Here is a 22,371-nt window from a genome sequence, read left to right on the forward strand (position 1 = left end):
AAATGCAAACTATATAAAGTCTCTGCTCAGAAGAGTTTACACGTGAAAGAGAAACAAGGAGGAGAGGGCACAATGGAAAATTCATAGAAAAATGTAGTGTAAGTTTTCATTGTATTATTAGCAGTAATGTTGTATATATCATCATCCCACAGCTTGTGGATGCCACAGGGAAAGTGAGTCATTAGAAGAGATCTGAATGAGGAGAGGATGATGGATTTATGAAGTGGGATCAGGAGGTCTCCACAAGCTAAGGGAGCTCTATGGCAGAAAATAAAGTGCCAGAAATATATTATATAATAAATAGCTATTAGACAAAATGGTCAGGGACACAATCCTAAACCTCCAATTGTCAGGAGATGGGACTGGGAGTAGATTACTCAAAGCCTGATTTGTTCATTCCCTCTGAAGCATCTGGCCAGGATACTGGGCTAGATGCATTATTGATCTGATCCAATATGACCTTTTTATCTAGAAAGGTTTCTCCTAGCTTAAAAAAATACACTGGAGATTTTAAAAATATAACATTTGAATATTCCAATGTGCTTACTGAATGTGATTCAGTGAATATTTGGGAACAAGGTCAGAAAGTCATGGTGAAACATGATAAGGAAATTGCAGGATCTTTGTTAGGAAAGCATAAAGGCTGCATCTAGACTGGCATGATTTTCCGCAAATGCTTTTAACAGAAAAGTTTTTCCATTAAAAGCATTTGCGGAAAAGAGTGTCTAGATTGGCATGGACGCTTTTCCGCAAAAGCACTTTTTGTGAAAAAGCGTCCATGCCAATCTAGACGTGGTTTTGCGCAAGAAAGCCCCAATCACTATTTTCGCCATCGGGGTTTTTTTGCGCAAAACAGTTTTTAGCTGGTCCTCTTGTGCAAAACCATTTCCGGAAAAGGGCTTTTGCCTGAACGGGAACGTCAAAGCACTTGCACAAGAAGCACTGATTTTGGACAGTAGAACGTCAGTGCTTTTGCGCAAAATCAAGCAGCCAGTGTAGACAGCTGGCAAGGAGTTTGTTGAAGCTTTGGCTTTGAAACAAGGCTATTTTATCATAATCAGGTAAAACAAGCAGACTCTATATCTAATACAAGAATGAATTTAATTTAATATTCTCTAAATATTCAGTTAATTTCCAGTGCATGCAGCTGGAGAGCCAAATGTCATGGTGTCATTTGTGCCTTACCAAAGTGGAGTCAAACAAGTTACCCACTAGGTGCATCAGGAATGGCTGGGCCTAGTTCAAAAAAGTAATTATCTAAATTTGTCTGAGAAAATTATTACCCACATGACAAAACCTTGTTGATATTTGTCCAACTGAGCACGAGAATGGGTTATTCTTTCAAAAAAAGATGGTCAGAGTTATACTGAAGGGTAAAGTAAAATAACTTCTATGCACATTGGAAGAAAAATAGATGCACTCTGGGCATCAGTTCAATTCTGTAATAAAGTGTAGTCATTTTTATAAATGGTGCTTGTGACGGGGCGAACAGGCCCCGCACTGATAAGCAGGAAATAGCCCAGGCCCAGCTGGCAGAGAAAGCCCTGCCCCTCCGACCCTGCTGGGCATGCTCCCAACAGCGGCTGGGTATAAAGGCAGAAAGAGCCCGGCAGTCGGGGAGGCCCCAGGGCGAAGGAGGAGACCAGGCTGGGCCAGTGTTCTTGCAGCCGCTGGGACCAGAGTCGCCGCCCGCGCCGGACCCTGACACGGAGGAAGCAGCCGCCGACCCAGGGCGGCAGGAGCGCGCCCACAACCCCGACAGGTACCGCCTGAGAGGCGAAGGGGCCCGGGGGGAACCAGGGCGTGGTAGGAAGCAGCCCAGGGCAGGGGATACAAAGTTTGGCTCGGCCTGTATCGGCCAGAGCCCCCGCCGAGCCGGCAGGAGCCATAGACCCTGCCTAAAGGGCCCTGGGCTGGGACCCGGTGGAGAGGGAGGGCCCGGGTCCCCCACCACCCATTTTCCCTTCCCTGGACAAGCAAACCCTGGGCCAGGGAAGGCTTCTCAGAGCGGCTAGGCCTCTAGTATCGTATATGCCCTAATAAAAGGGCCTGAACTTTTGCATTGGGGCTGTGGTTACCGTATATGCCCTGATAGAACGGCCTAAACTTTTGCATTGGGACTGTGGTTACCGTATATGCCCTGATAGAACGGCCTAAACTTTTGCATTGGGACTGTGGTTACTGTATATGCCCTAATAAAAGGGCCTAAACTTTTACATTGGGACTTTGGGGGACTGTACAGGCCCGGTAGGAGGGGGCTGAGCCCCTTGACTGGGCCGTACCCCCTAACAATGCTCTATTGAAAAGTCATTGCCATTGGCAAGTTCTCACAAGCTCTCACAGGTGACAACCTAGAGTACTTTAGTACATTTTTATCAGCTGACAATCAATATAAACAGCTCGCTCTAAGGGTATGTCTACACTACCACCCTAGTTCGAACTAGAGTGGTAATGTAGGCAACCGGAGTTGCAAATGAAGCCCGGGATTTGAATTTCCCGGGCTTCATTTGCATAAAGCTGGGCGCCGCCATTTTTAAATGTCCGCTAGTGCGGACTCTGTGCCGCACGGCTACACACGGCACAGACTAGGTAGTTTGGAGTAGGCTTCCTAGTCCAAACTACCGTTACTCCTTGTTTCTTGAGGAGTAACAGTTAATTTGAGGGAAGAGATTTGGAATGGACTACTGCGTCGACATATGGCAAGTTAATTAGGGCTACTGGCTTTTTAAAATGGCAACCGGCCACGAATATGCTAATCAAGTGTGGGATATTTAAATCCTGTGCTTCATTAGCAACTTCAGTATGCTTCATTTGCCTCCCTAGTTCAAACTAGGGGGCAAGTATAGACATACCCTACAAGAGCCCTGTGGCAAATATTCAACAATGTCCAGGCTACACAAAATACTAGGTAATTATTTCTTTCTGCATGGAATTTACACCACCAGGAAAGTAAATTATTTCATAGACTCATAGAAGATGAAGGGGGTCATCTAGTTCAACCCCCTGCACAAAGCAGGACCAACCCCAAGTAAATCAATCCAGCCATGGTTTTGTTACGTCTGGCCACAAAAACCTCTAAGGATGGAGATTTCACTCTCTCCTTAGGTGACCCATTCCAGTGCTTCACCACTGTCCTAGTAAAATGTTTTTTTCCAGTATGAAATATCCAATATGATATTTACTTGTGAGTGGAATACCAGAGCTGAGATGATGTAATCACAGAGATATTTAAGGAAATAATCACTCTATATGTAATGCAAATCTATAATGTGTTTGCTTTGAAAACAGAGGTGTAACTGATAGACTGAGGCTGGCATTTTGAAAAGCGTTTAAGGTATTTCAGAGGGAGCAGGGTGCCTAATTCATTTGGACTCTTGAAATTCCAAGCACAACAGCACACTGCCTTAGTGGGTGATCTAAAGGAAAAACCCCATTATTAATTGGACTGAAAAATAATCCACAAGCATATACTATAGTAATTATATTGTATATGTGTCTGTCTGTCTGTGAATCCATCTGTGCGTCTGTAAGTCCATTTCTTCAAGAACTTCTCCTAAACCCTAAGAGCTAGGACCATCAAATTTGATATGTGACTTCCTCTTTGACCTAACTTAAACCAAGGTCGGGATTTGGTTGTGCCTGGAAAATGGAAAGTGCTGGGAATGGAATTATTTTCCATAATGTAGAAAATGAGGGGGTAGAAGGGCCAGAGACATGAAAGGGAGGGTCACAGAGAAGAGAGATGTGATACTGAGTGGCCACTGGGGAGCAGCTACAGTATCAAAAGAGTGGCCAGGAGGACTGGGGCTCAACCATCTTACCTGCCACTGTACCAGGTAAGGAGCAGGGGGAGCAGCCCCCAGAATTTAGCCCCTCCTCAGACAGCCCGTAGCCCACGGGGAGTGCTGCTGGAGGGTGTCAGCCCTGGAGCCTGGGGCCTCCCCTATAGATAGCCTGCAGGCTGTAGGGGGGCCACTGCAGGGGAGCCGACCTCATAAACTCCCCCCAACAGCCTGCAGGCCATGGGGGGGCATTGGAGGAGTGCAGTTGGAGGGGGAAGCCCCCTGCACCTTGCCCCCCAGACAGCCTGTGGGGGGCAGCTGGAGGGGGGAGCAGCCCCCTGAGCCTACCCCCTGCCCAGACAGCCTGTGGGAAATGGGATAGGGGCCGCTGGAGGCCATGGGCAGTCCCTGGAGCTTCACCCACCAGACATTCTGCAGGCCATTGGGAGGGCACTAGAGGGAGGCAGCTGAAATGGGGGCAGCCCGCAAAGCCTCTCCCCCACCCCAGACAGCTTGCAGACTGCAGGAGGGGCGCTGTAGGCCCATGGACCCTACCCTTTCAGACAGCTTCCAGGCTGTGTGGGGGCTCTGGAAGAAGGCAACTGGAGAGTGGTCAGCCCTGGAAGCCTGCCTCCGTCCCCCGACAGCCTGCAGGCTGCAAGTCTGCCTTGACTTCTGCACCCCCTGCCCTGAAGCCCTCACCTCCTGCCTTGAGCCCCCACACACCTCCCAACCCTTTGTCCAAAGCCAGCCATCCCCTGCCTCTCCTTACCCCTGAACCCTGATTCCAGCCTTCATTTAAAAACATACAATCATTGAAATAAATCATGTACATTTTTCATTCATTTAAAAAAACAACCCCAAAACAAACAAACAAAAAAACTTCAGTTAAAGACTGGAGCAATGCTGGATACATCTACTAATAATATTTATATAGAAGCTGAATGTAAAATTCAGAGGGTTACAGCATTCAAGTCAACAGCTGCTGATCTGCAACAGTGGGTGGTATACAAAGACACTGGGCTCCAACCAAAAGAACCTATGCAATTTACAGCTTTTGACAAGAACAACTAAAATCTCTGGAATAGCTTAGTTGTCAAAGATCATAATTGCATCATGTTTCCAATAGTGGCATGTGTTTCCAAGAGAAAGGCAATGTGATCCATTTGGGTAAAGCATGATTCTATTCCCGCATTTCCCTGTGACTGACTGTGATACTGAAGAAATAACTTTGTTTGTCCAACTCCAGAAAGTGAGTCACAAGATTGAAAGGGACCTTGAGAGGTCATCAAGTCCAGTCCCCTGCACTCATGGCAGGACCAAGCTCCATCTAGACTATTCTTTGACAGGTGCTTCTCTAATCTGCTCTTAAAAGTACCCGATGAGATCCCACAACCTCCCTGGGCAATTTATTCTAGTGTTTAACCATCCTGACAGTTGGGAAGATTTTCCTAATGTCCAAAAAAGTGAACATTTATATTGAACTTTCTTAGTCTTCCACGAGACACCTTGATATCACCATAATGTTTTGAGTAAGAAGTTAAAATGGTACAATATCAACCTGTCACACTAAATGAATTGAAAACTGCCTAATTAATATGTCTTAACATGTAATTGTAAAAGGTAACTCAACACTGATCCCACAAGAATCAGTCCTTGGCTCAATGCTATGCAATGTTTTTAATTAATGATCTGGGAGAAAACAGGAAATCATCATGGATAGAATTAGTAAATGACTCAATGATTGGGGCATTAGTGAATGAAGGAGACAGTTCATATTGTTAGAGAAATCTGAATCACTTTGTAAAGTAGGCAAAGGAAAACAATGTGCATCCATTTCAATACAGTCAAATGTAAGGTCCTTTCTATGGGAACAAAGAACATGGGTCATGCTTACAGGATCAGGGACTCTAGCTTAGGAAGCAGTGACTCAAAGAAATTTGGACGTTGTGGTTGGTAAGCAGTAGAACATGAGCTCCCAGTTCAATGCTGTGTCCAAAAAGGCTAATGAAACTGTCCAAAATACAAAACATATTAATTAGGTTAGGGTGGCTAGTGTAGACATGCTCTAATAGTCTATGAGTTTAAATCAGTCAGAGGCCACACAAGTGAGAAGCAAAGAAACAAAACAAAAACAAAGCAAAATTCACCAACCTGGCTCCCAATAAGCAAAAAAAAAAACAACAAAAAAAAAAAAAAACCCAAAACAAAGCAGAAAACAAAGCCAAAACTCATGGATCTGGCTCCTAAGAAGCTCAGGGCTTCCCCGGCAATGGAGCTAGTTGACGTTCGCACTCCAGCCCTGTGGGAGGAGGCGCCTAAGCTTAGAGACTTACCGTGGGGCTGAAGTGCATGCCTCAGAGGAGGGAGAAGCCCTGAGCCTTGCTGCAGGCTGGATCCAAGTAAGCCCGGTGTAAGTGCTACATATTATTATTATAGCCCCTCATTAATCAATATATCATTATGCAGGTCTTTTTCCTGATTCCCCCTTGGACTTCTCTAGTCCCAGCTCATTGTAATATCATTGATTCCAACTCAGTTACATTCAGGTAAATCTGGACACCCTAAGTGGTAACTCAGGACCCACATTTGGAGAGATATTCCTTAAATACAGAGAAAGAAATACTATGGTGTGATTTGTACAGTGCTCCAATTGGATGATCTAATGTACATTATACAGTCTTACTATATAATGTACAAAATGATACTCCTGTTTTACAGAGCAACAACATTGTATTGTCCAATGTATATATAATACACATTAGTAGACAAAAAAGAAACCATAGACATGAGATGCAGGCATATCGCTAGTCCAGGTCCCCAAATAAAATATATCTTTCTGGGCAGAAACAATTAGTTGTTATATATTATTTCGAGTGTTCTAAAGCACAACCAATAAACCATGTGAAGAACATTTCAAGAAATACATGGACATCTAACTGTTTTTCTTTTGGTCATTACACTGATAATTCATGAGCTTTTGCTGGGCAGTGTGTCACTTTTTGTTTTATGAAGCCTGATGAATTTAAGTTAAAGGAACGCTGAGATGAAATGTCATCTGACAATAGCCTATCTCCACAGCTTCACAGTGTTCGGGTAAAGATACTGTCATACAGAGAAATTTAACAATATGTCAATAACCTGACTGGTAGCTCTTTGTACAATGTCCTGTGGGATTAAATATTTAAATTTCAAACATATACCAATGGATACAACAGATGTACTGCCTGCATTGTACAGTTACAGAGCTGATAACTCACATGATAAACTTTGAAAAACAATCTGTCTTTTTCCTCCTTTGTTCTTTTTTCTTATTAAAGATATTTGCATGAAAATGGGATCTGGGGTTTCTTAGGAGTTTATGTTTAATCCCTCTAGGCTCTTCCTACAAATATATCTCTAAAATTTCAATTTCTTCATTAGATTTCTGCTAATCTAAAATACTTTATTAGCAGATTTAGCTTCCAGTTACTTTACTACAGGATTTCTGCTCATCTACAAGTTTGTGTTAGTATTTAGAGCTTTGGAGGCTAGGGGAATTATTCTTAATTGGCCTTAAATTCTGTTCTATTAGAGAGGAACAAAGTAATACACAGCAAGAAGAAATCTGAAAGCTGTATTCCCTATTGAGAGGCACTGTGGTCTTGTGGATGTGGTGTTCATCGGATAACCAGATCTAACACTGACTGTTTGACTTTAGGTCAAACACTGCCTTTATGTGACTGCATACACAGAGTGTAAAATATATCCTCAGTGATTTGCTGTAGGAGGAGTTACAGGTACAACCAATGTTAAAATTCAGGAATTTCCAGTTGTTTGTGCAGAGCATTTTTGGCTCTTTTCTGCACCATTGCTTTTAAGAAACGTTAATGTCATATTGATTTTAAACTTCCATATTTTGAGTGTAATAAATGGCACCCACTGGCCAGGCTATGTTACATATCCATCCCTAAACTACCCCTCCATAATCATAAAATCATAGAATACTAGAACTGGAAGAGACCTTAAGAGATCAAGTCCAGTCCCCTGCCCTCATGACAGAACCAAGCACTGTCTAGATTATATCAGATAGACATCTATCTAACCTGCAATGATAGCTATTCTGTAACCTCCCTAGGCAATTTATTCCAGTGTTTAACGACCCTGACAGGAGGTTTTTCCTAATATCCAACCTAAATCTCCCTTGCTGCAATTTAAACCCATTGCTTCTTGACCTATGATCAGAAGCCAAGGAGAACAATTTTTCTCCTTCATCCTTGTAACACCCTTTTAGATACTTGATGCTTGTTTGCTTCAGTTCCCCACATCAATGGCTGCTTGCCTGCTGTGTACACTGGCCGCTTGAATTTGCACATCTCATGTAAGATTGTCAGTGTTCTTGCGCAAATCTTATGATGCTCCCGCTTAGGGATAAGCCCTCTTGCGCAAATGTATTTGCGCAATAGGGCCAGTGTAGACAGGGGAGGACTGTTTTGCGCAAAAAAGCCCTGATGGCAAAAATGGCCATCGGGGCTTTCTTGTGCAAAACTGCATCTAGATTGGCATGGACGCTTTTCCGCAAAAAGTGCTTTTGCGCAAAAGCGTCCTTGCCAATCTAGACGCTCTTTCCCGCAAATGCTTGTAAAGGAAAAACTTTTCCGTTACAAGCATTTGCGGAAAATCATGCCAGTCTAGATGCAGCCTTAGAGTTTAGGGGCTCTGATAGTAAGCTTCAGTAGTCTCAGGTTCAAATCTGCTTGGTGGTGGTCATGTAAGTGAACCACTGTGTTTCCACTGGGTAACCATTGTATCCTTGCTTGAAACTCAGAGGAGAAATGACAGCGTTAAAACAAAAAAACAAAAATCAAGCCAAAGCTGCTTTCAGAGTCAAAACCTCAAGTAATACATGCCAGCTTAAGAACTTCAAGTTTCTTGCAAAGTTGGTTTGCTTGAGATGACATTCTGTACAGATCAGTGAAAATTTACCAAGCAAATTACAGGCTAACAGCTAATCAGGCTGTTGAAAGCAGCATAAGAATGTCTCATTAAGTGTAAAAAGACAGGCACCAAGTAGAGCCCTATAAAATGTTCTCCGAGAAACCCAAACAGAAAATTCACCGGAGACAATAGGTGCTTGAAACTGCAAAGAGGCTTGCTGAAATTTTCATTAAACTTCACAAAATTTCACACAAACTTGAAACTAGGCTTATGTAAATATGAGCTTTTGTAGCTTGGCCATTTTAAGCCACAACTTTGTAAGAATTCACCATCCACATGACAATAAGAAAGGAAAATGTGAGAAGAATATAACAAGAGCTAAGAATACTTACTAGTTGGATAGTTACAAAATGGCTTTATTAAGTATATAGTTACTTGGTTCTGCTAAATGTAAATGTCCATCCTGGGAAAAAGTTCCTATAAGGAAACTTTTCAGTAGGAAAAGTTAATGGTAATCAGGCAGGCTCCATTGTGGGATGATTTTTGTTGTTATGAATATCAGGTCATACTATAACTGACTACTGCTGTGTCAGATTTCATGATCATACAATCCATTCTGGCTTATAACTCTGTGATAAATAAAAACTGTGTAGAGTTATAGCATAAACAGATGCGCATGATCTTTCCTAGAATGCAACAACAAGGCAGTATTAAAAAACACCGAAAGGCAACACTTTACAACTTAAAAATGGAAATGCTTTTCCACACAACACATAATTAGCCTGCAGAACTCCTGACTGCAAGTGCTTTGTAGTGCTAGAAAAGCAATAGATTCTTGTATGTGTAATGAAAACACTTGCATTTACATTAGAGAGGATTTTAAGGATACAAGCCCTCAAACTGCAGGGCAAACCCAACATCTGAGTGGAATAGGAAGAAATTCTCCCCAGAGATAGGTGTTTCTGTTATATTTGGAATCAGCAGGGAAGGAAATAGACACAGCAGGAGCTGATTTAAAAACACGGCTGTTTGCTGTGGTGGCTTTATTGTTCTGGCAGCAAAACAGACACTAAACAAAACCAAGACTTTGCACTCAGAGGAGACTGCCCAACCATTTAAAGGGCATCATATTCCTTCATGCTACTTTAAAATATTTTCCAAATATATATTATATATAAGCACATATACACACGACCATCCTTAGGTTTTAAGGGGTCTCATGCAGTACTATTAAACTGCCTCTATGCCTGAGGGCAGTCTGAGGGTTGTGATATTTTTATAAATGTGATTGCATAATCTTCAGCAAGACACTAATGAAATATTTTAAAGCAAAACTTAAACTACAAAACTAAGGTCCTATAGACTAACACAGTAAATTAGGAAACTGACAGAATATACCTGGGGTTGGCAAATGCCTGTAAAATAGCTTTATCAGCACTTGAATGGCTCTTTCACAGGTTTAATGTTCTGCTAACAGGTCTGGCAGGCTTTTTCAATTTTAAGTTAGCTAAATCCTCTCTGGGGCTATGTCTGCACTAAGGCTGTTTTCCCGAAAAAAAACTTCACTTATTTGCACGCTGCAATCGCGTTTTCAGAAAAAAAATCAAAAGAACAGAGGAGTTTTCCCAACATTGGTAAACCTCTTTCTATGAGGAAGGATGCCTTTTTTCAAAAGACCTTTTTCGGAAAAAGACGTGTGTCGATGGGGAAGAGAGAGTTCTTTTGAAAGAAGAGGAAAGAGGAAAAAGCAAAGGTACCCAGGTGGGCATAGTAATCACATAGTAATCACAGCTTAAATGTGAGAAAATGTCCATTCGGTGTGGACGCTATCTTTTAAAAAAGCAGATCGCTTTTTCGATGCACTTTGGCAGTGTGGACGCTCCCTTTTGGAAAAAGATTTTTCAGAATATCTCTTCTGTAAAAGCTTCTTCCGAAAGAAGCCTGCAGTCTAAACATAGTCTGGATGAAGGGAAACCATGGAACAGGGATAGGAAAAAGTGGGTGGGTGGACATTAAAACCCAGTGGTGTCCCAAATTTTCTTGCGCCCTCTGTACCTACAAGTTCTGCTGTATGGATAAGGATGGCCCTTCATACACACAAATTATTATTTACTTGGCTGACATAACACACTATATAACCTAAGTAAAAGTTATTCCATGGATTACCACAGACTCTTAAATTGCAAGGGATTATTCTCACCTGCAATAGCAATTCACTAGAGGCATGTCTACACAGCAGGGAAAAAGTCGAATTAAGATACACAACTTCAGCTATGTCAATTGCGTAGCTGAAGTCAAAATAGATTAATTCAGCTTTTGGCACTGTCTACACAGCAGGAAGTGGAAAGAAGAACACTCTTCCTTCAACTGCCCTTACTTCTGGTAAAATGAGGGTTACAGGAGTCCAAGTAAGAAGTTCTCCATCTTGACATTATTTCAAAAGAATGGCTTGCTGTGTAGAGATATCTTAGCTGAATAATTTATACAATCAGATGCATCAAGCGTTTTCTCTTTCTCTTAGGACAAAGTGGTGATGGTTGTGTGGCAATGCCCTGAACAAGAATAACAGTTCTGGTAAGAAATCAGCTGTACCGGGTACCAAAGTTTCTTCCAAAAAGTCATCAGAAGTAGGAGTTTTAGTGAAATGGGTTTTAATCAGTTGAGGCTGAAACTTTTGTTTCCATAAATTACTACCAGAGTGTTTTACCACAAATGAGTAAGGTCCCCTGCATTTTACAGGTTCCCCAGGTGCCCATTTTACATGTTTACCACTGTTATCAAGGAGTACCTTTTGCACATGCTCCTGTTCACGTAGTTCATCCAGACAGCCCATCAGCATTGCTGTGCTGAGTCCCTTTACAGAACAAAATAGTTTAGAACTGAGCTGAAAGCAGCAATGTTCATAGTTACATAAAAGCAGCAGATAATGACTGAATTCTATGTTTTTGTTCAAAGATTGAATTTAAGGGGTGGTGATCTGTCAGCCTGGTAAAATACCTATCAAAGAGATAGGTAGAGGACTTGCCAGTTCTGATAATGTTGAAAGCTTCTTGGTCTATTTGTGCATAGTTCTTCTCAGAAGTGGTGAGTGATTGTGAAGCAAAGACATTTGGTTTCTCTCTTCCATTAGGAAAAAAAATGGGAAAGAATTAAACTCACTCCGCATGGTGAAGCATCATGGATGAATTGCAATGGTATCAAGACATCAAAGCGTATAACCATTTCAACTGTTGTAAACAGGTTATTTAAATACACACTAACACTGTTTAGTCCATTTTCCTGTTCTAGTTCTTATTTATTTAATTTATTTATTTAAATATTTTACCCTGCCTTTCTATTAAAAATATTCAAGGCGTCTTACAAAAACAAACAAAAAAATACAAATAAATATAAAATTTAAAGTATGAAAATTTTAAATATGACACCCCAGAGGGACATAACCAGCTAAAATTATAGAGAGAGGAGGAGCACACACATACAGACTCAAACATTAATAAAAGCATGAGTAAAAAGGGTGGCTTTAGCTTGATGCCAAAACAACACTAGCGTTGGCTTGAATTCTTATTGCTTGTAAGAGTTCACATGCCCATACTGTTTCTAGATTAGGCATAAATTTATTATAATAGTAAAGCAGTCCTAAGAATTAACTTAACTATGATACAGTCTCTGGTCTTGGTGCTTGAAGAACTGTCTTATCTTTCTCTGGCAATTTCCTTAACACCACGGCATCAGTTACACATAGAGGCTTTGTCTACACTGCAGGGTTTTTGCTTAAGATGCTTTTGGCAGAAGAGATCTTCCGCAAAACCTTCTTGCACAAAAGCACATCCACACCTTAAAAGCGCATCAAAAAAGAGATGCGCTTTTGCACAAGAGAGCATCCACACTGCATGGATGCTCTTGTGCAAGAAAGCTTTGATGGCCATTAACAGAATGGCCATCAGAGCACCTGTGCTTTTTCTGATAGGCTAGTTTTGCGCAAGAAACCACTAAGGAGTGTCCATACATGCCTTTTTGTGCAAGAGCTGTAGCGCAAAAAGGAGTTATTCCTCGTGGGGCGAGGAATAACTCTACCGGCAAAATCTCTTTGTCCTGTTGATTTACTGTATTTTTTTTTTGCCCAAAAACATGCTTGAGGTGTGGATGCTCAACATTTTTTGTGCAAAAATGGTTGTTTTCACACAAAAACCTTGTAGTGTAGACATAGTCAGAGAGTATTCAACTAAAGGTTTGAAAAAATCATTGTCCCGATGTACTCCAATCCATGATCATCAAATACTGCAGGACAGAACTCAGATTCTGAAAATTATCCTTTTTTATCCTTCTTAAAAAGTATGTCATTCAAATAGCATTGGACACTGTTTAGTTCCTTCAGGATTTCATCAATGTCTTTCTGGTACAGGACAAGTTCTGATGTTATATCAAAAAGCAACCTGTTACAGCAAAACAAGCCTTCTTATTCATTGATTGTAAGAAATTTGTGAGGTGCGGTATCAAACTCCATTTGTAGGTATGCATTGTGCAAATCCAATTTACAGAAATACAATTCTACTCTAAGCAATCAAATCTTCAGTATGAGGTGGTGCCTGCTAGTGTGTATGTAAAACTGGAATCAGTATCATTTTGAAATCTCCAGAAGCAAAGTTGGAGTCATCCTTTTTGATCAATGGTGTGGTGGGTATACCCACTCACTCTGTGAAACTGGTGACAAAACTCCAATGTTCATTAAATGGTCCAAATCAGCTTCTGTTGAATGTTTCAGAATATAAAGCACAAGCCTGGACTTGCAAAACTTTGATTGGCTATCAGACTTAACAGTGAGCTCTACTAGCTCATCCATGCAAGTTCATTTTGAAGAACTTTGGAGTGTCTGTCCAGAATTACTGGAAGGTTTCAAGTGCTTTCATGATCACCCTCATCTCACTCCAATTCATCTTGAGTGTCTCAAGCTAAGATCTGCCAAGTGATGGTAGGTAGTTTCCTTCAGTTACATACAAGGGTAAAATTATTGATTCTCCACCTAGCTGAACTTTCATCTGGCATATCCCTTTTGGTACTAACCTCTTGCTGGTATAAGTCTGAAAAGTCCAAAGGAACTTATGATAAGCTGTCAGTAATGAGGTGTAAATCAAGTTTCAGTCTTGTGGGAAATCCCTGGATCTGGGGTGTGACCCAAATGCTGTTTCTGTCTCCTGCTTCTGATAACATGTGCTGTGCTAGATCTTGGACCATGTCAATAAAACTCTTTTTTTCCACTTTATGAATTTCCAACTTCTGTCTTTTCTGAGGTTCAGTCTTCTTGGATTTATGGTTACTCTGCATTGCTGGTTGTTCAAATTGTATGACAAGGCATGTCCTTTTTTCTTTCACTTCCTGCAGCTGACAGGACATGCCCAGCACTCCTTCTCAGAGTGCACAGTTTATACATAGTGACCACACAGAAATTTCTTTCATTCCCATGGTCCCCTGTCTTGCTAATTCACACTCAGTGCCAGAGAATTCTTCTCAGAGGTTTCCATAGCAATAGCCACCTAAACAACCCTCTTGAATGTAAGCACTGATACAGCCAGTAACTTTTTCCAGATCTGGGCACAAAGAGCATCACTTAATGTTTGTCTGAACTGACAATGGTTTGACAACATCCTTAAACTAGTAGCAAACTGTGCTGACTCTCCACTTCCCTGATGTCTCTGATGGAAATGATCTCATACTACTATCATCAATGGGGATGAGAGAAATGTTTTTACATTGCTTGATCAATTACAGAGTATGTGACATTGCTAGGCACAGTTAGAAACAATAGATCATGCAGCAGTCCTTATGCCTAGGGACTCATCACTATTAGGAAGGTTGAAACGTGTCTGTCTGGAATAGAGTTGCAAGCTACTAATTTCTCAAAATGTTTGTGGTATGCCAGTCATGATTTGCAGTTTTCATAGAATTCACCTATACTGCCCACAGATGTTCTTGTTGAAATTCTCTCCTGTTGAATTCCATTCCCTCCCAGATGTCTTTGCTTCCACACATACATTTTTATTTTCCTATCTCTGTAATCTGCAGCTTTTCTGCTGTTGTTTGCCCTCTGCTGGCTATGTGCATGCACTGTAGAATCCCTCCTTAGACTATACTTAAAGCTCCTCAGCATACAGCATAGCATGCCCAGGATGGCTGCCCCACCTCACCACCTGTTTTTACTGGCTCAGAAGCAATCCCTTCCTTTGTTCTGTTCTCATCTGCCTACTCCCCATCTCCTGATGGCTGGCTGATGCTGCCCCAACAACAAACACAACATTCTGCCACCCTGAGTTTCTAGGGGAAAATCTTTACTTTTAAAAATACAGTATTTGTTCATTTTTCTTCTTGTATGGACAACGGATAGAAGGTCTTCAATCACCAATGTAATATTTGGACCCAGCTGTGATAGAAATTGAGCATCAAGTGATGTTTCCAACATGATATCCACTGTAGTAGCTTTATTGTTCTGATAGCAGAATTAAACAATGAGGCATTGCTCTGTAGTACAGACTGCCCAACGATTTAAAGAGGCATCACAGTTTTCATAATCTTTCATTCTGGGTCTCATGCACTTTTCCTTCAAGCCTCTGTTATGGCCTATGCCAGATACTAGGAGAGGACTAGCTCAATCTCAGTGGCTACGTCTACATTGGCCCCTTCTCCGGAAGAGGCATGTTAATTTCCAACTTCAGAATAGGGAAATCCGCGGGGGATTTAAATATCCCCCGCAGGATTTAAATAAACACGGGGAAAAGCCTACTTTGAAGTAGGAATAAGAGATCCTCCGGAAAAGGGCTTTATTCCGGAGGATCGCGCCAGTCTAGATGCTTTTTTCCGGCTTTTCCCAAAGCCGGAAAAAAAGCGGTGGCAATGTTTATTTAAATCCCGCAGGGGATATTTAAATCCCCCGTGGATTTCCCTATTCTGAAGTTGGAAATTAACATGCCTCTTCCGGAGAAGGGGCCAATGTAGACGTAGCCAGTTTGTATGACTGAGAGTGGCCATTTGGATGGCTTGTGTTTCTTTCTGGGGCAGACATAACAGCCGTGGCTGACAGGAATACCAATGATAGCAGTGCTACTGCTGACCCTGGAGTCATCAGTTCCAGACTCTGAGGTGTTTTCTGGGGTTGTGAGGTTGAGTGCCTCTTTGGAGCATAAAGAAAAATAAATAAATAAAATGTTACCTCATGAAGGAAGCATACTGTGTATTGGTATGCTGTTTTTACACTATTTGTAAAACATAAAGACAGGACGGAGGTTGATTAGGTAATGCTTCATATGAATGAGATGTACGTATTTGTAAATCTACTTTAAAAATAAACCATCCTTCATTCTGATATCCTTATTTCACATTCTTAAATTCTTCATAATTTGACTAACAAAACCAAATATTCTGCCACCAAAATTCAGACTTGAGAGAACATAGTTCCATCTATAGAGTAGGTCATTGACTCATGGATGAAGTCAATGGGATACTCATGCTTATACATGCTGGAAATAGACGTACTGGGGGTACTGCCACACTCCCTGATTTGAAATGGTTTCCTACCATATGTAGAGTTTATAGTTTGCCTTAATGTTTCTAAGTACATCCACTCTGCACACTGTTCTAGTACTTCTGCTTATGTTAGTGCCTGCTACTCACATATGCAGATGAGTTGACCAATCTTGCTCAGAAGAGATTATAATAACAAACCCTTAATAATCTGTATGTAAAAATGCAATGAAATGTGCTGTAGTGTCATTCATCTCAGGGCTGCATATCCAGCAGAGACACAGAAAGCTGTCCATTCACTGAAAGTGACATGTTATAGAACAACAATAAAAAAGAGTTTAGTAAGAGGGCACTTGGTGGCAATTTAGAAATTGCTTCTGAGAATTGATGAGATATACTTACTCAATCTTTCACCTGTATATCACTGAGCTGAACCTAGGTTAATAATGGTGACTTTTTTGTGGTTGAGGGGAAAGAAATCCATCTGAGTTAATCCAGCCTCCAGTGAAAAAATATCCACCGCTAATAGCAGTTTTATAACACTCACCTGAGGCTGTGGATTGAATGGTCATAGAAATTTTAACTACACTTTCTTTTGTGTTATATTTTTAAAAATGTTAAGGATTATTGATCTAGTTTCAGCGCTCTCAAGAGGATGTACAATCCAATCTTCCTCTAGAACAGGGGTTCCCAACCTGGGATACGCGTACTCCCAGGGGGTACAAGAAGCTTGTCAAAGGACTACGGGGAATATTTGGTAAATAACTAGATTTTCCTAATTCCAAAAGTAGTAGTATTAGTGAAAAAAGTTGTGGATTTTAGAGTCTAGAATTTATTTCCTTTCATATTGAATAGGAAGGTACGGGAAGGTTTACTAAAAGTCAAGAGGGTATGGGGACCAAAAAAGGTTGGGAACCCTTGCTCTAGAAGGTTTGTGGAGGAAAAGAACTGAAAGCTACCAATTAGCAAACATTTTCACAACAAATTATTTTAGAATATCATTTGAAAAAGTCTCCCTAAAAACAATGAGAACGAAAGAAAGCAAAAATAGAAATAGAGCTGTTTGGAAACTTTTACAATTCTGTTACTGTTAAAATATGCCATTTCATCAACAATGAAATATTTTGTGAAAACCTCTTGGTTTTGAGAATTTTGAGAAGATGGGTCTCAGGTCTAGTAAAGAAAGAGTATGTGGCCATTTTGATCTGAAATGATACATTGCAACACATTCCACTCTGTAAAAATGTTGTGATCCAAGAGGGATTTTTTAAGTTTCTCTGATCCTGTGAATCAAGTAGCAAGGCCAAGGACAATTATGCTGATCAGCATTTCACAGAGGGAAAGAAACATTGTTGAAAACATATCCCCAGATTAGCATAACAAAGGGAATGACAGTATTATAATGCCTTAGCTTGCATAAAACATTAGATAGTTTTAGAATTAGGGCTTTAAATAAGGAGTAAATAATGATAGTTTAGAATTAAATATCCAAAATGGTGGCCACAATAATGCTTTAGTACAGGGTTGGCAGCCCCTAGCTCGAGCTGATTTTTACTGGCATGTGGGATGGGAGCTCAGTTCTGCCCCTCCCCAGGCTTAAGCCTCAGCCAGGCAGCTTACTCCAAAATACTTGAGGGGAGGAGTAAGGAGGTGGTTCCATTCAAGTGACTGGCAAGGCTGATTGACTGAGTGGTATGCACACAGGGAAAATTCATGTTAATTACTGAACTTGAGAAAGCAGCCAATCAGAGTAAGCCAGAAACTGAATAGAAGGCTGACAACAGTAGGCTTTAGTGTGGTTGTGGTAGTATTGCTGGAGCTGCAGAGCTAAGGAAAATGAAACTAAAAAAAGAAGCAGAAGATTCTAGACTGAAGAAAATCAAGCAAGCAGCAGTGGCAGTGACAGCAGCAGCAGAGACGGCAAAAACAATAGTGGTAGCAGCTTTGACAACAGCAGCTCACTTAGCGAGAGCAGAAGGAATCTAGATGGTTCAGAGGGATTCTGAAGGAGTGTAAATCAGGTTTTCTTTTGATTCTAAGGAAGTGTGCCATAAATAACGCTGTGTTCCCAGAATGTTAGTATTAAATCGTGAACGTTTTGGTGATGTAAAAAAGTTACAATATTCTGTTATATGTATGTGTAGACGTTCTACATGTTACATTGTATTTAGTATTATTCTGTAACAGCATATTAAAGTTTTTGACATATGTATGAAGGGTCTGCTGGCCCTATTTATTATAACTACTATATACTGTCCTACTTCATTCTGTTTTACTGTGATTCTTCAGAATATGATTTTAGATTCAATGTCCTTATGCTCTGTTATGTCTAACATATAATGTCTTTTTGGCCTTATTGAATGTAAACGTCATTATTTCTTTTAAAATAAATGATACTTTGTTTTCAAAGAATTACTGCTTGAATGTCAATCCTTGGAGCAGAGGGCTGTATTTGTGTGCTCCTGCTGGTTAACAGGATTGGTCTGGTCTGGGGAGTCCACTCTGGTCAGAGAGAAATCCCTGGTAAAACCTTGCAGATTTCTTTAAAGCAAGCCACACCCTGTTACCTCTCTGCGTGGAGTAAATTGACAATCAATTTATGATTATAAGCAAACCAATATTGTAGGTGTGTTGTATGCAGATTGTGGGGTAACAGTTGAATGAAAACAACTTTGAAAGTTGTCATGAAATGAAATTGTCTCTTTTGGATCACCTCTACAAAACCAAGAAATAAATTTGCTCAAACTAAGGATGAAGACTGAAATTGCCCACATTACACAGCCTTGCAGTTTTCTTATTAGTGAGTTAGCACATTCTGGCGGAGTTCCTGGAACAATGACACAGGCATGACTTCAGTTAGCACAGACCCATTCCCTCCCAGCTGCTGGATTTGCTGTAATAAAACAGTTTATCTCCCTCCAAGAGGCAGAAAGAACACCCTTAACCTTTTCTTTCTTCAAGGAACTACTTCCTTTGACAAGGATGCTTTCAGTGTGGGAGAATCACTACACCCTAGGGTTATCTGGGGATGTGTGAAGAAATAGCCACTCATACAACCAGCAGAGTGATACTTCCACCACTGATCACTAGCACCCACATGACAGAATAGCTATATATCCTGCTTCTCTAGTATACAGTGGAAAGAACAGCCATGTGCTATTGACACACCATTTTCTCCTTTCCTCCAGAACTATTATCACAGCAGTATAATTTAATTGTTGTTCTCAGACCCAGCTCTACAATAGTGTTATCGGTGGTTGGTCTGAGAATGGTGACAGGACAGGGTGAGGGAATTTGCATAGCCACTGTTGATGCTACATGTAATCTGGGAGTAAGAGACAACTTTGGAAGAGCACTAAATTCACTACATTAAAGGCCAAACAGAGGTAGATGTAGTCTTTGTTATTGCTGGACTCAGCTTCCACTTCACATATTGTGACCTGGCTCAATTGGTTATGGTCCCACCTACGTTTGGTTGGGCTACCCCTCCACCCACTACCTGGAGAAGGGAGCAGGGATTAGCTCTATAAAACTGGAGGTGCTATTGTATTCTCCAGCATACCGCTCTGGAGGCCTCTCCTCCACAATGGTCCATGTATATTTGCTGATTTTGATCCTTGGTTTCATGATTTCTGTGGGTACAACTGAATCCATGTTATCAGCAAATTTTATAAGTGTACTTTCCAATCCATTACCAAAATCATGAATGAAAATATTGAATATTACTGGACCCAGGCCTGACCCCTATGAGAGCCCACTAGATACACCTTATCTGTTTGACACCAAACCATTGATAACGTTTCCAGTGTGGTCTTTCAACTACTTATGAAGCCATCTCATAGCAAATTCATCTAGATGACAGTTCCCTAACTTACTTATGAGGATGTCATGTGGGACTGTGACAAAAGCTTTACAAAAATGCAGGATCTATCACTTTTAATGCTTTCCTGCACCCACTAGTACACTACCCTCATCAAAGAAAATTTTCTATTGTACTCTGCCTTTATATAATTTCAGCATGTGTGAATTGATGGGAAAAGTATTCCTAACATTAAAATTTCAGAGCCTTTTTTAACTAAAGTAGAGAGGATGCATATTGAAGACTTAAGCGTTCTATAAAGGGTAGACATATGTGGGTGGGTGGAGAAAAAATTATTTACTGGAAAATGTTATGGTACACCAAGTACATACTTACCAATAATTAATTAAGTATCCATTCTTGAAGGGATGAAAACATCTTTCTTTTCATTTTCTCCTCCAAATCCAAATCCCTCTTCCCTCCTCTTCCAGATCTGCATCAATTCTCAGCAATGTCTGTGGAGAAAAACTGCTATCCAGCATTATCATCCTCATTCTTCTACATTCCTTCTTCCCTTCCCTTCCCATCCCCTTCCCTCCCCTGTCCTTTCCCCATCTCTCAGCCTGTTCCCTTGATCCAGTAATTTTCTGATTCTAGATATCTTTCACTCTGACTCTCATTACACTCCTCCTCCAACCATACTTTGTATGTATCTTCTTTCTCTTAGCCTCCAGATGTGATCTGGTATCATTTATCCTTTACAAAACAAAAACAAAAAACCCTTGACTTCACCCTCTTGCTTTTCAGTTACTGTCTCATCTCACTAAACCCCTTTGTGTCCCAGCTTTCTGATGGTAATCTGTAAGGCGTCGAGGGTATGCAGAAGCAGGACACTTTGACCATGAACAGAAAGATTCTTTCCCCTTCATCTCCATGACTGTGAAGAGAGACAGGACTATGCAGCACTTTAAAGACTAACAAGATGGTTTATTAGGTGATGAGCTTTCGTGGGCCAGATGCACTTAAAGGTGGTTCCTGGACCTAAACCATGAATGAGAAGACTAACTACCCTGCCCTGTCCTTAATTATAAGGAATAATAATGTCACTGTTGGCCAACCAGATTGTCCAGAATAGTGATATCATTCTCAAAGAGCACTTGCTTTTCCTGCAGAGATGATATTCAGGACAGCAACCTCTGAATCCAAACATCTTTGTAGGTTGGTATTTGAGGGGGTATCTGTAATTAGCTGAACAAGCTGATTACATAATTATCCATTCTCTAATTCATCCAAAGTAAACAGGTATTTCCAAAGGCAGCAGCAGGCTGAGTGTCAGTTCACAGTTGTCCAGTGGAGTATGATTTTATTTATTTCCTGATAATGTAGTTCCCATTCTTATTTAGCAAAGTCACAACCAAGGCAACAAATATTAATAAAGTGGATAGTTTTCAACTTGTTCTTGAAATCCTCACAGGGTATGTTGCTTTGTAAGTGGTGATTAGCTCCCTGTAAATAATAACCTGGCGAAGCACATGGTAAATCTTCACTATTGGGAACGCTGCAAGAGATTTGTAGGTTGCTCACTTATCTACCACCACTGGGGAATCAAAATAATAAGAGAGAAAGTGAAGAGCACACTGTAATAAGGAATGAGCTTGACCTGATAATAATATGAAAAGATGGCAACAGCTATCCCCAGCTGATGTGGCTTATTATTTTGCACTTAGATTTTTTTAAAGTGCAGATTTGACTTTTTCTTCATGTCTAGAATTCATCTCTTTGATGCCCAAATGCAGAACTGAGCCCCTATCAAAGCCATGGATAATGCCATCTAATAATATTTACAAATAGATTGTAGTTGCATGACCTACAGTGTTAGAAATATTTAACAACTGGGGTCTTTGCTAAATTCATTGGTAACATATTTTGCATTCACAGGCTGAATGCCATTGACCCAACAGCTTCAGAAACAAAATGTATGCCCAGATAATTCTGCGTTGATTTTATAACACTGCTGAAAATGATTGGCTTTTGATCTGCAATAAATACACATCTCAGTCAGATTCTGTAATTCAGAAGATAGTTCTCAGACATTTCAAAAAACCTCAAAATGTATAGGGTGAAATCCTGACCCCAGTGAAGTAAATGGCAAAATTCCCATTGTGTTCAATGGTACCAAGATCTTACTCTTAGCATTCAAAAGAAATCTAAAGTATTTATGTTTTTGCTTACGTCAGAGACCTGTAGTTCTATAATCAAGCAGTGCTATATTATCCTAGTTCCCTAACTTGAAAATATTTGTGCTAAACATGAGACAATGTGGAAGAGCTTTTATTTCTTATTGGACTCTTTCATCTCTCT

At 40.7% G+C, this 22,371-nt stretch overlaps 1 long non-coding RNA gene across 1 annotated transcript; it reads left to right on the forward strand.

Moving 5' to 3' along the window:
• The first annotated feature begins 1,613 nt into the window (after positions 1-1,613).
• Positions 1,614-15,367, forward strand: LOC149525959 (uncharacterized). Its single transcript, XR_016348566.1, has 3 exons — positions 1,614-1,762; positions 11,221-11,273; positions 11,830-15,367. It is a non-coding gene; the product is annotated as an uncharacterized LOC149525959 (long non-coding RNA).
• Positions 15,368-22,371: the final 7,004 nt, after the last annotated feature.

This window comes from Pelodiscus sinensis, chromosome 1 (genome assembly GCF_052426305.1).
Source record: "Pelodiscus sinensis isolate ZL-2025 chromosome 1, ASM5242630v1, whole genome shotgun sequence".
Lineage (NCBI taxonomy): Eukaryota > Metazoa > Chordata > Testudines > Trionychidae > Pelodiscus > Pelodiscus sinensis.